Consider the following 18,489-nt stretch of genomic DNA (forward strand, 5'->3'; position numbering starts at 1 on the left):
TCGACGTGGCCCACGGCGACAACTAATTTTAACTTTTTTTGAGTCACTTCTTGTGTCTTATTCTTGCATTAATATCAATTAAGTTGCAACTGCCAGCTGCATCATAGTGGATTAAATAGGTCCAGAGCCCCTTCCTAGAAAATCTGTGGTTCTACTACCATGTAAGCAGCATAATTCCCCCCGACCCCTCCCACGTGGTTCAGATGGTTTGGCCCAAAACTCGTCTTTTTTAAATCACACTGGCGCGAAACAGAGCGTCAGTGATGGAAAGCAGAAAGAGGGCTAAAATAAAAATAAAAAATAAAAAAAGAAGGCCAAATGTGTCAAATTAAATGACATCTTCTCAAGACAAGCTGGTACGTTACTGAAAGAGAGATAATTGGCCTGGTTGTGAATTTTATTCAACGTGGCGAGCGTTTGCAACTGTCAACTTTGTCAACTTTTAAAAATGTCACAATGTAGGCTATAGGATTATCTATGCTTTAAAGTGCATTCCGTAGAAGAACCGAAAACGTGTTGCTTTACATGCCAGTTAACCATTTTGATGAACAGATTCCCAAACGCTTCATCATGCTTTATTTGTAGCCTACCACCAGCGCGCACAGGTTGACGCAATATTCATATTAGACTCTAGCCTATGCAAATAGGCTATAACGTGGCGATGTTTGCAACGTCAAATCAACTGTCAACTTACTGTCAGCTTTTAAACTGTCACAATGTAGGCTTTATGGCCTATGCTATGGTTGAAGTGTATTCCTATTTTCATAGAAGAATCGAAAACGTGTTGCTTTACATTAGGCTAGATTCCATTTGATGAAGAGAGTTGCCAAACGCTTCATCACGCATTGCCTTGCATTACCACCGGCGCGCACTATCAGTTATTAACGCAATATATTAAACAGGGGGTATTACATTTGTTGTTAAATAGGCTATTTGTTATTAAATGCACGTCAAATCATTTAAATCATTCATAAGTGCTGTATACCGATATTGCTCTTGGTTCGCGCGCACGGGGACAGTTTAGTTGTCTTTCTAAAAATTAATTACTGGAGAGTTTGCACGTTCTATCCGCGGAATCAGCATTGTGAAATCCCTCAGCGAATGACCATTCATTGTTATGTGAGCCGAGACCCTTCACGACCGCGGGAATCTATTCTATTTTCAAGTTGAAATGCCACGAATACAGACAGGTTCGCCTACATCCCGTGCTTGCAGTGTGTATCCTCAACGAACGGAATCCTTACATTTGCCGTTTTTGATAGACAGTTTCAAAGTTGCCATCATGCTCTGCAACTGTAGCCTATTTCGTCTCGCTGTTATAGCGTGCAGCACTTCCACAGGTGCGCAAACATCAACTCAATATGAAATGTCTTCTTTAGCCTATGGAATGCTTTCTGGCATCAGCGCAGCAGATGATCCAGATGAGGGCAGGAGTAGGCTAGGGCCAGGTAGAGGAAGAGAGTTAGTCAAAATAGATGTTTATGATGATAGACCTATAAAATATGGCATAGTCTACATGTATGTATAACCATGATATGTGTAAAACGTGTGGATGATTTTACAAAGCCATAATTAAATAGTCCTAAGTAAACAAATATACCTAAGTGAATGAATGGATAGGCTGTATACAGAATGCAGTAGGCATGGAGCCCAGGACAACAGTGGAAAGGGGGAGCAGGATGATGAACTAGGCCTAATTGCTGAAAATGCATCAAAATAAGACCAAATGAAACAGGCAACCACTGTTTAATCAATAATTGTATATGAAGCCTACATTACTTTTTAATAGTTAATTAAAATCGTTAGGCCTACATTTAATTTAATCGTTACATTTAATAATAGGCCTAGGCGATTGGGAAGTCAGATGCTAAGAGGGAGGCGTGCATTTTGTCCTCCGTATCAGAGTGGCCTGAATTTGGATTAAATTCCCGGACTGAGAAAAGGGTCCACTCCGGGCCTGGTTGTTGTTCCAGGGTGTATATGGAGGCCTCATGAAGGCCACACTGCCCTACAAAGCAAAAAGGCAGTAACTGCGCAGAACTCAAAACTGAGTCCGTTGACTTTAAAATGATACTGCAATCCAGTTGATGTGTTTTTTGGGAGATTATTGGCATGTGACAGTTTTGTTACTTTATATTACCACCTTTTTTGAAGATCAATCATTTTATTTAATTTTAGACTTTGATATATATGACTTTAAAGTCATAGTAACTCATTTTAAACAGCAATGCAGTTACTGCCTTTTTGCTTTGTAGGGCAGCACAGATGGAGCGGCAGGAGGAGACTCAGTGAGAGTAGCTGAGGGGTGGAGACCCCTGCTGTCAGGGAGGGGGAACTCTCATTAGCGTGTCAATCTCACCAGCCCTTTCACACTGCTCTGCTAATCCCCCCTGAACCCCATCATGCCTCATCATATTTACTCACAAGCACACATGATTACAGAGGAGAGGGGGATAGAGAGATTAAGGAAGAAAGAGAGAGAGAGGAAGGGAGAGAAAGAGGACAATGAAGATAAACAGGGAGATGAGAGATAGAGAGGGAAGAAAGCAAAGAAAAAAAATGGAGGGGCTGGGGATAAAAAAATTAAAGAGATGAAAAGTGATTGTTTATAGTGAGCGTTTTATGTAGGGGGAGATGTGTGCAGCCAGACTACAGTATGAGACAACTCATTTTGCAGTGGACACGCACGCAAGCATGTACGAGCACACAAACACACACGCACGCACGCATGCACACACACACACCACTTGAAAAATAATCAGCTGTCATTTCACCGTCTCCCTTTGAATTCCGGGAAAGTGGTGTATTCATCTCTCTATTGTGTGATTCCAGCCACGGCGCTTCCTATTTTATTGTGCTGTCATGTTTTTATTTGTGTGTCTGTGTCCCGCTTATGTAAAAGGGATGGGATAGAGGAGCGGACTCGAAGAATTATAATGACATTATGATAATCTACTGTGTGGGCTGCTGTCTGACAAGTGCGCACGCACACACACACACTCATAAAATTCTCCTTCTCAGCATCACTGACTTAATTTACTGTTGAAAATAACAAACCCAATTTACTGTTACACTTAAGAATAAGACAATAGTGCATTGTGTTTTGTCTTTTTAAAGGCTTAATAGCCAAATACTTGTTGTGTTATATATTTTTCACACTTGTAGCCCCATACTGTGTGCCGTTCCAACAGTGGAACTCGGCCATATGAAAGTTAGTCATAGTCATGTCAAGGTTAACCTACTATACTACCTTGACATAAGGGCCTTTTGTGGTGCACTGCAACTTGGTCATTGCCATTCTGGTAACCACAAATGTTTAATGCCATGTTTTAACGGATACATTTTCTCTCATGAAATTTGTACAAATATTTACCCTCAATATTTTTGGCGTTTTAACCATGGCATTTAAATGTGTGTGTGTGTGTGTGTGTGTGTGTGTGTGTGTGTGTGTGTGTGTGTGTGTGTGTGTGTGTGTGTGTGTGTGTGTGTGTGTGTGTGTGTGTGTGTGTGTGTGTGTGTGTGTGTGTTGTGATGATGCACTGTAACAAATAGCTGTTTATTTACGGCAATTCTGCAACAGCATTCTACTGTTTTTCGAAAAAACAGACAACTACTGTGAAAATATTACTTTGAGTCACATATTGAGCATAAACAGTAAGTACTGCACAATAGCAGTATTCACCGTTGTGGAAAAAACTAGAGATGCACCGGATCCTGATTTTTAGGATCCTGCCGGATACCAGATCCACTGCTTAAGATCCTGCCGGATCCGGAACCGGATCCTACAAAAGGGTTGAAACATATAGTCTACTCGCACACGTGGGCCCTTTTTATTACGTTGGCGCAAACTATTTTTTAGACTCATTGGCTTATTGCCACACTGCCTGCAATAGCCGCTTCCAAAGGGATTTGGAATCCATGCAGTGATTGGGGTTGTGAAAGACTGAAAAGCCTAGGCTAGACATGCACCAGACCCTGATTTTTAGGTAACATGCCGGATACCGGATCCACTGCTTAAGATCCTGCCGGACCCGGATCCTGTGAAAAACTCTATTATCCTGACGGATCCGGAACCGGAACCGGATCCGGTGCATCTCTAGAAAATAACAAGTTATTTTAGGCAGCACCATTGAAACCCATTCATCCTCCACTCGTCCGTGATCACCACCAAACTTCAATACCACCTGAAGAACTGAAGTCATTCTGACTGGTTAAAGATTATCTGATACTATCAAGCATGATGAAACAATTTCTAAGGAAACTACAATACTTAAAAAGTGCTTGATGCAGCAAAGTGTGAGTAGCACATGCATTTTGATAGTGATGAAAGTGTGAATGGCTGAAACATTTTAAGAACTTGTAACACTCTTGCAACAAGCAGCCCCATCTAAACCAATCTGCTAATCAGTGCCTGGCCTCACCTGAGTAGGGCTGTTATGCCATTATTCAATTACGGGCGTCACCTGCCAAGGGCCTGATGACTCTGGTCACATGGTACTCTTGCACCTGTATATAAATCTGGACTATCAACACTTCAGTTGCTTGCCTGCCTGCTGGATGGCCTGCATGGCACAGCATAGCACTTGTTTGCCTACAAGCTTGCCTACAAGCTTGCTTACATGCTTGCACACTTTCCTCTTTGTGAAAGCTTGCTGTATGTGGCATCATTTGTGGCATTGTTGCATATAATGTGCCTGCTGCAAATTAGGCATTGCTTTGAGAGCTAGCTTGTAGTGCTGCTTGTTTGCTGTGCTACTTGGTGCAAAATATTTTTTTAAAGACTGACCAATGCTATATTCATCATTGGCTCATCAAGAGATACAGTAAAAAGCCCACCTTGCACACTATCATTGTAACATAGCACTGCGTACTCTGAAATTTTATTCATGCCCACACTTTCAAAGGACCACCGCAAACCATTTTCTCAATACAGCATAGCGCCATAGTATAATGCTCAAGGCACTCCAGTCATGGTGAACGATGGGAGGGTGGGGCGGTAACATGGCCAGGGTACCACAGTTATGGAGAATGATGGGTGGGGTGGGAAGTTGCCATGGCCATATTCATGAATACAACTATGACCCAGTATTTGCCTGTCATCACACAGTACAATTCAACTTTTTAACTGAAATGTACTGTTATTTTACTTATACTACTGCATAAATATTGTAGAGCACTTTTAGTTTAACAATACTAATACTGTGAACGTTCTGTAGAGTACTGTTATTTAACAGTTCAATTGCTGCTGAAAAAATGTTATATACTGTGATACATTAAACAGCAATGAGCTGTATTTGATTTTTGGTGTGAAATAACAGTAGAATTACAGGTAAATATAATTGCCAGTAACTGCCGTTATTTTGCAGGGAAATTTTCTTAGAGTGTGCGTTTACTGAGCTAAGCCAAGTAAAGAGGCAGAGAGAGAGAGAGAGAGAGAGAGAGAGAGAGAGAGAGAGAGATAGAGTTGGGTCAAGATGTGGGAATGAAGTAGACAGAGGAACAAACACAGGGTGTTGAAAGTGAAAGTGAAAGTGAAAGCCAAACTGGGAAACTGCAACTCCCATTGTCACTCAGCACTCCACAGCACAAATTGATGTTCAGTAATGCAATGGCATCAAATAAAAACTAAAATGAGCTCTATTGTGCACATATTATCCCTTGAGTGATCAGACTTAATTAACATATCAGCTATGTTATTAAGCCACATTTGATTAATTATGCTCATTTGATAATGGCTTAGTAACACCGCCTATGTTAATTAGGGCTGTAACGATATTGTATGAACCGAGAAATCGTGATACACAGACTCATGATACTGTATCGTGATACAAAGAGGCAGTATCGTGATACGCCCTTTTAACGTTTTGATACACATCTGCCCAGAAAACAACCACATGATATGAAGTGATAGTGCTTCCAAGCATCATCGTTATTAAATAGAAACTTTAAAAAAATAGTTGGAGCCTCTTGTAACCTATTCTACCTTTGAATTATCAAAGTTTTTATTCATAAAGATTATAATGTTGGCAAATGTAAAATCGAGGGGTGTATCGAACCGTAGGTCATGAATCGTGATACAAACCGAATCTTGAGTAGAGTGTATCGTTACAGCCCTAATGTTAATGTGTTACCAAACCCTTCATGTCATGTAGGCATTGCGTGAGCTGAGAATTATAAGGTTCTATCTCCTTTTTTGGTCAAATTGAATATTTTACATAATCTGACCCATTACATGTTAATTAATGTCTGTGTGGTGTTATTTTTGTAAAATAAATAAATATATATATAAATATATTATTTCACATTGTTATTAATAAAATAAAAAGGTCTCACAAAACAGCTGGGATGTAAAAACTTTGATGCTCAATATCTCAGAACTACCTTAAATGGAGATAGAACCTTATAATTCTAAGTGTCTTTTCTTTCCCTGCTTGTTGTGTAATGCTTCAGACATCAACATGCCATGAATGTTTCATGGAGCTCCTGGTGTCTTATTCTCACTTCATTATTAATAAGAGACATTTATGAGAAAGACACACTACCGCAATATGCTAATGCAAGACTTACCATACAATTGAACCCCAAATTACCTTCTGTTGATTAATGAATGAGATGGGGCCTTCACAGCGCTGTGAACACAGTTTACAGAATCAAAGCCCAACTCAGCTCACAAAAAAGGCATGTTTCAAGCTTAGAGTGACTTTTTAAATACGGTATTGTCAAAGACACACAAAGAAATGTAAAACAGTAAAATTAATTTGTAATGTAGCAATGATGTGTTGGAAGGTGGCTCAGCATACAGTATTTACACTGGCACTGCCTTCTCTAAGACAGGGCCAGTGGTGCAAAGAAGAGATGCAGTTTCAGGATCATTAGCCTACTCTGTCAGGGGTAATTGAACACACTCGTAATAAACAGAGCAAAAGCGGGAGTGTGTACATGACTGAATCCATCATCTGAGTGTATGTCTGATGTGTCTGTATTGGACTGAGAGAGAGAGAGAGAGGGTGTGCGAGTGCGAGTGCGTGCACACCTGTAAATGCACTTCTCAGTGTGCCTGCAGATTTGCGTATGTGAGCATAATTCATTGTGACAGTGGATACTGCTCCTCCTCCTCCTCCCTCCTCATTCATGCAGCTTCTTCATGCCCAAGCAACCCCATCTGACAACCGAGCTTCATAACACCTTCCCCCTCCCCCAAACACACACACACACACACACTAGGGATGCAAACTATCGATTAATTCATTAATCATTAGCTGATAGTGTTATCGATCGACTTTCGATTAATTGATAAGCAGCGTTTTTTCACCTGGATTTCATAGGGCTTTTTAAAGTATCAGCTAAATAGTTAAAACACTGAGTTCAAAAAGTATATATATTGGTATATTTAATTATATTGTGAGAATTATATTATGATCATTAAGCCCATATTGTATTTTATTGTATTATGTTATATTATATTAAATAATATTATATTATATGATATTATATTAGATTATACATGGCTCTCAAGTCTCACTCTTTGAGAGTGTGACACACTCATCTGAGCTTGTTCACACTCTCACACTCCACACATGGTATTTCACACTCTGAAGTTTTGATAACTTATCCAATCGGCGCACATTAATTCATCCAACCTATTCAAAGGCGCGTCAGAAATTGTTAACAGTGCTTCTGTGTTCAGACTAGTTACCACACTATTCAGCAAATCAGAAAATAGATTGTTCGGTTGTCAGGCAGATCAGAGCAGCGGATCAGAGATTTATCCAATAGCGTGCGCAGCAGAGTTCAAAGAGAACTGTAAAATTCACGAATCGCAAGTAAGCGAAATGGAGACACAGGAGCAAGGACCATCAGGTGATAACTCTATACAGTACATGTGAAAATATGAGCATTGTATTAGTTAGGCTACTGTTTTTACTCCTTATACCAATATTTACAGCTCATGTAGCCTTGACAGGGACATTAAAAGAGAGCAAAATGGTCAAAAATCACCTCCTTCATTTTTTTGGAACCACCAATAATTAGAATCAATCTCTGAGTGACCATCCCCAGCTGCTTTTATATTACAACTCGTGCACTAGGGCTAAGCATATTGAATAAATAGTGTATTTGGTCTAATCAAACTTTTTAACTAGCTGGGTTGAAGGGAAACCTAGTGTCGATGGGTGACGGGTTGGGTTTTTTTTTTTTTTTTAATCTCACTCCAAACAATCCTCAAAACTTGAGAGCCCTGTATTATATTATAAAAGTAATTATGCATTAGGAAAAGAAAGCAGACATTTCTATGGCATCTCCACACCACCTTTGAGGGGGCATTGCTTGGATTCACCAAGAAGTGAACTAGTAGCCCCACACCCTCTATGTCGCCTTGCCTGTATATGACAGACAACGTTGAGTGAAACGTGAGCAGACTCAGGACTTGCCTGCATATATGTGTCAGCCAGCAGGATCAACAACAAGCATTTCAATTTCATACGTTTCAAAATAAAGAAGTGCTATATTTTGGGTAGTGTGTTCATAATGGATAGTAATGTCAACAAAGTTCGTTTCTGAACAGAAAAAAGCTTTTCCCTGTGTCTGTAGGGAGAGCTAATAGCTAACAGGCTCCATTGAGAATGACTGGAGCTATGACAACAACACTCACAGCTAGCATGGATTCACCTGAAATTGAACAGATGGTGCTCCTATTCGTGCATTGTCATATATTACCATGCCCAGTTCAACTAATACTAGTCTTCGTGCGGCGTAAATGCAAAACGGCAAAACAATGAGCAAAGTATGACATTGCCGCATGGAGAAGCTATAGGCCTATATTTCAGCCATTTATGTTTTGTGAAATTACAAACGATTTTACACATGACATGTATAGTATACTGTACATAGTACAATGTACAATGTACAATGTACATAGTACATAGTACATAGTACATAGTACATACAAAAATGCAGTACAGTGAATCATTTCTGTTTGCAACACACTTTTCATTCGTCCCTCATGCAGGGGTCTATGCAATGAAAAAAAATAAAACAAAATAGGAGCACAGATAAGAATTTAGGAGCACTGTGAAATTGTTAACGCACAGACAAAAAGGGTCTAAGAGAGTAGGCTATGCCTTTTCCCCACACACATAGGCGTACACATTCTACATGAGGGGTGCTGGTCACAGGGCCAGTTTTTCAAAATTCCTCCCAGTAAAAGGGCTGAACAACATATTACACATTTATGTCTATATTCACATTCATTACACATTCATTTCTATATGCAGCCCGATGTCTCCTCTGCTGTGTCAATGAAGGCCTGTCGCCTAACTCATTATCATACAACTGTAAAACAAAGCCTGGGGAGTGTCAGTAAACTCATCCCAACTGTCCCTTCTCTGAAGGTTTTTTATTGCTCCCAAACCCAAGTTAACTACAACAACTTGACTAGGCTTTTGATTTCTCTCTTTCAAGCACTCATTGTTTTCTCTATAGGGTGTATTTACTCCAGGAGGAAAATGCGGAGGAAATCGTTTTTCATTTTTAGAAAAACGGAAATCGTTTAAAAAAAAAAGTTTAAAAAAAAAAAAATGTTTTTTTTACATTTTCGGAAACTTTGGCGGCCAAATTTAAACTATGGCGGTGCGCCATAGTTTCCTCAATGTATGGGAAACACTGCAGTTAATCTCTAAGTCGATGAATCATTTGCATCCCTAACACACACCTAAACAGTTTGCCTTTCTTGAGATTGAAAAGTTGTGCTATCAGACGGTGTTACATGTGCCAGGTACTTTCTTGTCTTTCTTCCTTCCCGTTTGGCTCCCCCTCACATATGGGGCGCGTGCATTTCCTGAAAGTGTAGGCGTAGTTGTTAACCAGTTAGCAACTTGGGTAGTTGACAATGGGAAATTGCATTTCAAACAACAAAGTTGCTAATGTAGTTAGCAACTATGGTTTCGAGAAATAGTTAATTTATGTGTAACCGGGCGAATAGACCAGCAGTGACATGAGCGAGGCGAGTGACGGAAGTAATTGAACGGAAGTAATTGACTTTATATTGATTCGCGTGACGAGAGTGACAGTTTGTAGTTGAACTCCTGGGAATGATATGCAAATGAGCTATGACACGGTTNGGCGATGAGCCGCCACAGTCAATGATTGTTTACAGGTCAGTAACCACAGCCAATGGGAATGTTGGAAAGCTTGCTTTCTGCTTTCAACGGACATACTAAAGTCGCTTCAATCGCTCGTATCGCTCTTGCTGCACAGAAGCGATTCTATGTCGCTTCAATCGCGTCCCGGCTGGTCTCTTCGCCCAGTAAGGATGTGTGTAATGTCTTGTGGGTAATGCCTTTTGTATTTATGCATGTAAGTATGCTATTTGACACCTTAATTTCCCCCTGGGATCAATAAATGATACTCTAAATGACTTTGATAGAGTAGAGTAAGTCCTTTCACCTAAGGGTTGCAATTTCAGATTAGTAAGACCATGGGTAATGAATGATTACTCAGAAATGGAACAACGGAGCAACCCACAACCCATATGGTTGGAATCGCAATGAAAACCAGTTTATAATGACTATCTCAGATTGGCCGTATATGTGAAAGCAACGCTGTAAATCATTTTTTTCTTACTGATGTGTTTAACTACACATGCACGGAATTTCACGAGACACGTTCTGTGCCGTGGTCTGTGGGATCAAGTGGCCACGGACTCTGTTGCAACAACGAGTAGCTGCCCGATGTGAACCGCATATCGTCGGCTTGCTACCAAAACCGCCTAAGTCCGAATTTGGTCGAAATTAGATTTTTGCATAAACTTACTCCCCTACCACAGCTGCATCACCCTGCCTTTCTGCCAGGGTCATTGATCAATCACAACAGTCACCAGAGTCAAAAATCTGTATGTATAAAGTCACACACTGCCTATGAGAAAATGAATGACCAGGGACGTAGCTATAGGGAGGACAAGGAGGGCATTTGCCTGTAGGCCTAGGGCCCTCCTGCAGGTGGCAGGGGTAGGGGCCCTATTATGATCTTGGCAGGTGGTATGGGGGCCCTATCTATTCATCCTGGGGCCCTGTGCACAATTGTTCTGCCAATGTGAATGACTTGGGTAACTTGACTTAGCCATTTTTGATGCAAGAAACAGTTTATTTACATCTGTTAAGAGTTCTCTCTCTCTCTCTCTCTCTCTCTCTCTCTCTCTCTCTCTCTCTCTCTTCAAAGACAATGGCCATGTTTCAAAACTTCATCCTTAGACATCTGTCTGAGATAATCTTGTTACCACACAATGGTTGTAGCCTTACATTAATTTATGATTGTAGCCTTAAAACGAATTGAGCAATTATTAATCATGTGCTTTATTTGATGTTACCACGGGTTTATAGAAGACTGCCATAGATTACAACCTCTTATGACAGTCTGTTATTTCATACATTTATGTAATGATTTATAATGTAGGGTTTGAACAGTATTGGGTTGATATTACTAGTGCAATACATTAATGTATACACATCAGGATAACCAATACCAATGTGTAAAGGATCCAGTAGTGGTTCTATACCATATTCTGAATGCCACGGTCATGGTGTTGAAGTGGGCGGGGCACAGTTCTATGACCAGGTTACCTCGGTCATGGGCAAGGTTGGGAGGGTGGGGCAGTTCTATGAGCATGGAAAATAGCAGAAGTTAATCAAAGATGATAAACAAGGAGGAGACAGTTCGTGAGGAGATACAAGGACCAAAAGAAGTGCCCCACCCCTTCATCCTCCTCCATGACTCATGGGACCTCAACATGGAGATTGGACGACACTGCATGGCTAACTATGTGTGGCACTGCAATTTGGATCTGTCCTGATGTGAGAAATGAATGTATTACCACTGTGGCAATTGCTCTGGCACAATGAAAAAAAAAAGAGTTTTACTTCGGATGAGAATGTAGATAATGATTTGATATGACTGAAAGTGCTAGAAAGTAAAATAAATCTGTGAAAATCTGTTGGTAGACATGAGATTTACCAGCATGCTAGATTGTTACAAGGTCTACAAAAATATTTCAATTATTCACCATTTCCAGGATTAAAGTTTTTTTCCATTATTTTGAGTGATTACTACTTTTTGGGAGTGCACGCACCAAGCAATACACGGGTGTTAAGTGCAGGCGCAGACGCCGACCTTTGTTGGTCTTTTGTCATTCAGGATTAAAGTTTGGAATAAAAATAAAAAAGAATAGTATAACTATCAAAATAATGTGCAGTGCATTGTTCTTGTTGTGCTGCATCAAATCATTTATTTTAAAGTGTTTTGTTTTCCTTAGGAGCCATTTCATGTTTGACTTGCAGCTTCACTCAAAATAAATAAAGAAAATAAATTAACATCTTAGACAGGTACTGTTTGTAGTGGACCAATGACACAGACATGATGACAGGATGATGCAGGAGTAATAAAAGGGGAGTTCTGCAAAAATCTCCTTTGACCAATATTATTTGGGGGGACTCACAATTGCTCTTTGCCCAGGGTCTCAGATTTCCTAGAAACGCCACTAATGTTTGGCGCCCCCTTTGGTGCCTAGTTTTTCCCTGTTTTCCGAAAACCCCAAAATCGGACTTAGGCGGTTTTGGTAGCAAGCCGACGATATGTTATCATCAACCAACCAGTGGAAGCAGATACTGATTGGGTTTGAGCAGTTGTAAAAGCTTAAGCGTCGAGGGGGCGAGAGGATTGGATAAATGACAGTGCAGCTCAGCAAGCAATTGGCCCTTGTTGCAGGACAGGTGGGATATGTGCAAGCACACGCCATATTGGCGTAACAAATTGCCCCCATTCATTCCTATGGGCGCTTTCTGAAGTTTTTCATATCCTCATACAGACTAGGGCAGGGCTATTCAAATGGCGGCCCTGGGGCCAGATGTGGCCCTTGGACAGCAAGGTTCTGGCCCCCCACAAGCCCCTTGAAATAGGCTACAGAATCGTTTTTTTGAAATTTAGAGATAAAAGTAGGGGTTCCGTTATAGTGCTGAAACGGGTCACGGGACGTTAAAATGCAGGAAATTACATCTAAGAAATGCAAAACTTTCTGGGGGAGGACCCTCAGACCCTCCACTTGAATGAAGTCTCCCATACTTTTTTTTTGTTGACAGTCGGCAACCATAATACGTATAGTTCAGCCCCTTTACTGGGAGGAGTTTGAGAAACTGGCCCTCGTTGACATTTAATTGAATACCCCTGGACTAGGGGTCGATTCGAAACGGAAGGCAGTAGGCCCATACGACTTGTGTTGCTGTCGACCAACATTGACGAAGCACGTGAGCGAGAACTTGTTGTCACGATGTGGGTGTTATTAAATACAGCGCATTTACAGTCGGCCACAAATATGAACGAGACGATGAGCTCGCACCGATTTGCTCTACTAACACACCACGTGTGAGGAGTGGGGGGACAGGCAGTGAGGAGGAGCTGAAGTGGGGACCTGCGCAAACTTGTATAGAGGTGTGAGACAAGACCCATATACACACGTGAGTGAGTTGTTGACAAACCAGTTCATGGGCGCGTGACCTCGGAGGCAGTCCGCAGACGAGCGTTGAAGGGGATAAGCAACTGCAGAGGTTGCAAGATCTGACTGCAGCCGCATTCATCCCGCGATAGTTTGACACCATGTGACATGTCACCTCGTCAACGCAACATCGACGAAATTTCGAAGTTTGACAGGAAATCTAACCGTCATGCAGCATTTTCATCCAGGGTGCATTGCTGTCTAAATGCGCATGCATGCGTTGACAACATCTCGATCGCACCTAATGACTCAATGACTCCCCCCCCTACATGAACAGGTCTCTGATCAGACAGGTGAAGTTGGCTGATGAGGCGGTCGTTTCGAACGGCACTAACTAGTGTGCTGCCCTTCACATTTGACCTTACGGCGATTCCATGGCGGGAGTTACGTTCATCACGTTAGCGCTAAGCTTACGCAGGCTATCTGAGCGGTGAATGCCCGTCAGACGATGGAATCGTAAAATGGGCTATAGATAGATCTAGCGACCGCATACTTAGATACTACAATGTTGATTTATCCCTTCGATTCTCAATATCTACATACATACTGTAAGTGTCAGAATAAAGAGTATGATAAGGTAGTAGCTTGGGATAGTAGCCGTGTTTGGTTTTCAGGTTTCCGGTTGAGAGGGAGGTGGCGCACAGCATTTTCGGTACGAACACAGCCGAAGGCAGCGAAGTCAGCATCTGATGCTGCCCTAATATCCCTGTTACGCCCACAAATGCAGTCAACTGCCAAGGGAGGAAATAAAGCAATTTTTTGTTTCGAGCCACACTTCATGACTCGATGTCCAGTTAGCTCACTGGAAGGACAGCTGCCTTTGCCATTTCGTACGCACCCCATCTCTGACTCTACTCTACCTGATTCGTGTAATCAGCAGGTTGGCTTGATTGTTGTTCATTGGACGGACGGGCAACACCTGAGGGCCCAATTATTGTGGACACCTGCAGCCGAACAATGAAAGGACTACCAGAAAACTCTGAACCCTTCTCCTGAAACGCTGCTGTCCTGGGGCCTCATTTATCAAGCGTTCTTAGGCACAGATCTGTGCGTAAAGTGTGCGTGCGACCATTCCTGAGCAAAGTGTGGGATTTATGAACATGTACTTGAACATAGAAATGTGCCTAAATCTATGCACATCTCAGACCATGCGTGCGAGTGGAAGAAACACGAAATTGCAAATAATATTGACCGTGCAAGGAACAGTTTGCTTTGAATGACAATGGAGTATGACAGTGTGCTATTTTACAGTGTTTTCGTTCATGTGTGTCTCCTTCTTTTACTTATTTTGAAACACGGTCCTCCTCCTGTCGAGAGCACCTCCACTTCTGCCACAGAAATGGTTCTATCTCCACAATTCCCGCCAGCGCTTCGACTGGCGCGTGTGTCCGCGTGTGCTCATGTGTGTCCGAACAGGGTGGTGCTTTCAAATTAACATGGCATCAGAATGTATTTTAATAACATATATGGGTACTCTGAGGCGTTTTGGGATGCAAATTACCCCGAACACGCGCGTGCACACTGATTTTGAAGGTGTGGGATTTATCATGCAGACGTGTGCGAAGGAGCAGCCAACGCACGTTTGATAAATCCCAATTTTTCTGTACTTGCGAACATTCTAAATTTCACTCGTAGGACACAATTTAGAAGACATTCTACGAACTGATGATAAATGAGGCCCCTGTCCTGGTACTTTGAGCCATTATCTTGTGTGTTATTTTAGACTGTGCCATTGGCACTTGTTTCAAGTTGATCCCTGAAATGTATTGCTCCTATTAAACTCATTTGTAAACCCCTAGACGTTCTTTTCGTTCTTTTTGTTTTGTGTCTATCCCCTTGTGTTACCCATTTATAACAGACGGTGACCGTGCCCCATGATGTGATGCTCATGATAAACACAGCTAGATGAAATGGCTCCTTCAAACATGGAAATAACTTTTAATTTGTCACGGAAGACATGAAAAAGGAAACTCTAGTCCTACCTTTTTGTGGGCAGCTAGATCCATCTGCCTCCTTGCTTGACACAGCCTTCTTCTCCACACTTTTGTTCTCTCCTTGCCTAGTGGACACTAAAGTATGTAGGAATGTTGTGATGGAATTCTAATGTATCGTTTTATTCTCGCTGGAGAAGGGCAACCTGTATTGAATCTTGTATAAGTTCAGTCAAATACAATATTAGTTGAATTTATATTGGAAAGATAATCGTAGGCCTNATGGAATGACGATATTCAGAGAAGAGGAGGCTTCACTACTTTGTCTGCATATATGGGTGGTTGACGTTTAAGGGCGTAACGCAAAAAAAAAAAAAAGTTTTTCAAATTCCTGAAAAAAATGATGGATAAAAATTGGAAAAAAATAGAAAAAAATAAAACACTTAGTGGTCTGTGGAATTTCACCTTATTTTTGCCATTTTTGGGAAAATGTGTCCTGCATCAACACATAGCATAGGCATGTCACACCGCAGGAAAATGGAGTCACACCACAGGGAATTCACTGCATTATGGCCATTTTAATCATTTTGTATACATGACTGACATCTGAGCTCATGCTAACTTGATAATGATATTGTGTTTAATCTTAATATGTGTTTTCATTAATAAAACACTTTTTTTCCTCCTATAAGAGCAGTCACACCACAGGACACCATAAAATGAACCTAAGCATTGCGTGACAGAAAGATTGCAATATGAAGACATATTAAGAGGTTAAGAGTCACCTTAAACTTCCACAGCACTCTCCAATAACTGAGGTACTGACTGGTCAGGAGCCAGTCTTTAAGACCCTTGTAGTTGGCCTTGCAGCTGCCCATTCACAAACATTGACATACATGTCACCCCACAGGACGCAATTTGTGTTACGAAATTGAACTTGTAGTTAATATTACTGTCTTGAGTTTTTTCCACATTCACATATCTTAATCTAAAGTTAAGATTAATGCAATCATGCCAAATGCTTCTATATTATTCAAAATGTTGTTGGTTAATTTATATATATATTATTATATATTGTTTCATTAATGTTACAGTCACACCGCAGGAAATTTGACATATAAACCTTTACATAAATCTTAACAAAAATGTTTCTTCTCATCTAAGACTGATATGAAACATAATGTACCACATCTTCTTTCATTGACATTTGTTTTTTAAAGGAAAATAACAGTTTTGTAGGTTTTTAACCAATGTTACGAAAAAACAAGGCGTCACGTCTCCCACCCATATGCTTTATGTTTTTCATAGGAGCTGTGGAAGTCACACAACAGTGGGTTTTTACCATCCCAGTTTTTGGATATGTTAAAGGGGCATTCCACCCGTGGAGACATGAATATGTTACTGAAAGTGGGTCATATGTATAGTAGAATAGTAACATACATTTCTAATTTGGTGCCTTCTTGGCCAAGAAAAGGCAGAAAATGACTTTTTAGTGCTTGTGGATTTGTGACAACAATCCCCATAATGCACTGCAATGCTCAAGTTCCACAGGCCACACCCAGTTATTTTGGACTCTGCATCATCCCTCCCTCAGCTTGCAGGCAGTGTTGCCAGATTGGGCTGTTTCCCGCCCAATTGGGCTGCTTAGGATGGTCGTGTGCGGGTAAAAATGGCATTTAGGAGAAAAACCCGCCCAATTTTAGCCATAGAAATCAATAGAATTGGGCGGGATTTTGAGCTTCTAGGCTGGTTTTGAGAATTTTTTGGGCTGGAAATCATCAGCCTCATCTGGCAACCCTGCTTGCAGGTGCATCACAGTGGGACAGACATCACTGGAAAGGAGAAGCTGGAGCACACTGCAGCTTAGTTTTCAAGACTTTATTTTGTGCACACACGCGACCAACATTTCTGTGTTGATACACCTTCTTCAGAGTCAAATGATAGCAAGAGAGAGACACACATTTCAAGACTTGACATTCACAGGTGATCCTACTTGGTTTGGCTAAATTGGTCTGATCTCATTGCAGGTAATTGACCCCACCCCCCAACACCAGGACAAGATTGTAGACAATTAGACAGCTTGCCAACTTCCCAAAACAAAATAAAAAAGTGAAAAAAACAATACACAAAGAACATTGTCAATAAAACCACAGCTACAATTATTAGAAGACCACAGCTGCGATGCTGGAACAATTTGTTACAGAGAGCAAGACATATTGTGTTCCTCATTTATGCCCTTAGGCTCCACTGAATTTAGAGTATGAATCCAAAATGCCTTTCCACAAAGCCTCTCAGTCTAATTGTCTGCAATCTTGTCCAGGTGTTGGGGGGTGGGGTCAATTACCTGCAATGAGATGAGACCAATTTAGCCAAAGCAAGTGGGATCACCTGTGAATGTCAAGTCCTGAAATGTGTGTCTCTCTCTTGCTATCATTTGACTCTGAGTGTGTGCACAAAATAAAGTCTTGAAAACTAAGCTGCAGTGTGCTCCAGCTTCTCCTTTCCAGCTATGCCAGTGACTTACTGGCAGTGTTGCCAGATGAGGCTGATGATTTCCAGCCCAAAAAATGCTCAAAACCCACCTGGAAGCACTAAATCCCGCCCAATTCTATTGATGTCGATGGGAAAGATTGGGCGAGCTTTCCTGTAAAATGCCATTTTTACCCGCAGACGGCCATCCCAAGCAGCCCAATTGGGTGGGAAACAGCCCAATCTGGCAACACTGCTTACTGGAGCCTCAATGCCAGTGATTTCAAAAGCACTGGGACACTGATCTGTGATAGGTCTGTTAGAGCATTAGGTCCAACTCCCTATGGGCGGGGTTGAAAAGGTGGGAAAAAGGCTTGTAGTCTCAACAGAAATCCACCTCTCTTACACTTCCTATGTCGATGATGCAAAATGACCATTTTTACATCATTGACATAGGAAGTGTTAAGAGATGAATGTGGATTTCTCCAATCTCAGGGGGAATTGAGAGATTTTTGAAAGACCATTCAAAAGTATGACTGGGTGTCTATC

The sequence above is a fragment of the Engraulis encrasicolus genome, chromosome 11 (assembly GCF_034702125.1).
Source record: "Engraulis encrasicolus isolate BLACKSEA-1 chromosome 11, IST_EnEncr_1.0, whole genome shotgun sequence".
Classification (NCBI taxonomy): domain Eukaryota; kingdom Metazoa; phylum Chordata; class Actinopteri; order Clupeiformes; family Engraulidae; genus Engraulis; species Engraulis encrasicolus.